Below are 1,240 nucleotides of genomic sequence, written 5' to 3' on the forward strand. Positions count from 1 at the left end.
AAGAAGAAGAAGAAGAAGAAGAAGAAGAAGAAGAAGAAGAAGAAGAAGAAGAAGAAGAAGAAGAAGAAGAAGAAGAAGAAGAAGAAGAAGAAGCGCAGACTATACTTGGGACTATTAAAAGCCCAAATTTTTGTATGTGGTAATGCCATGAAATATTATAATATAATAAATGTAATTGATATCTGACCTTCATGATGAATGAAACCGATACCACGACCAAAGACGATAGAAAACAATACCATGACCAATTGGTGAATGTAGACGATACCATGACCGATGTTGAATGAAGACCGCACCATGGCCGATGGTAATGAAAACTAGAAAAAAAAGAGGTGGGCAAAATCCGGATAATCCGAAAGGATAACCGGATAATTCTCAATGAAACATTATCCGAATTCAGACTCTTAACTCTCTTTCCTGACCCGTATGCCGGAGTGGGTGCACCCATTTATTGAAGTGATGATAACCCGTTTGTCAAAGTGGTTCTAACCCATTTGCCGAAGCGGTTCATATCATAAGAAGAGGTGCACTAAAATATTATCCGGATTTTGCTGAAGCGACTCATTGCCCAGCTCTAATGAAAACGGTACCACGACAGACAATGTTTCCACCAGCCACCAGAAGTAGCCTACAGAACTCGCCGGTCCCTAAGCTAGTCCGGCCCGATAACGGCAAATTAGTATAGTGGGGGGAAGAAGCAAAACCAAAAATACATAGACCGGAAAGATAAGAAATATTTATGACCTACCAGGGGCGCTCTCCAACTTAAACAACAAGAAGAAAGATCAGAAGTAGAATCTACAATCCATTATCATTATCATTAATTATTATCAAGGCTCCAAAATTCCAGTTCTAGAAATTGAGCAATATTTAAGTAGCACAGAAGAGATAACAAACTGCATAAAACACTGTCCTTCCTTTTATAGTAATAATTTTTTTTTAAAATCTCAAAGCTCTTTCTCCCTGCCCATCTTTCTGATTCCCTCTTTTGTCAATCTGCCTCTGTATCTTTATCTTCTTTATTCTCTGTTTCAGTCTTCTCACTCAATTAAAGACGGGGGAACAAACTCGGTACCCAACTCCTCCTCTTTCAACCACGCGTGCAGCGGTGTTGAGTCTATTGTGGTGTAAGAAACATTCACACAAATTACTTATTTAGAACACCGTCATTTAGAACATTGAAACTGTGAGACAGACAGTAGCAACAACAAACAAACAAAAAAAGGGGGAGAGATCAGGA

The sequence above is a fragment of the Aplysia californica genome, unplaced genomic scaffold, assembly GCF_000002075.1.
Source record: "Aplysia californica isolate F4 #8 unplaced genomic scaffold, AplCal3.0 scaffold00007, whole genome shotgun sequence".
In the NCBI taxonomy this organism is placed as follows: Eukaryota; Metazoa; Mollusca; class Gastropoda; order Aplysiida; family Aplysiidae; genus Aplysia; species Aplysia californica.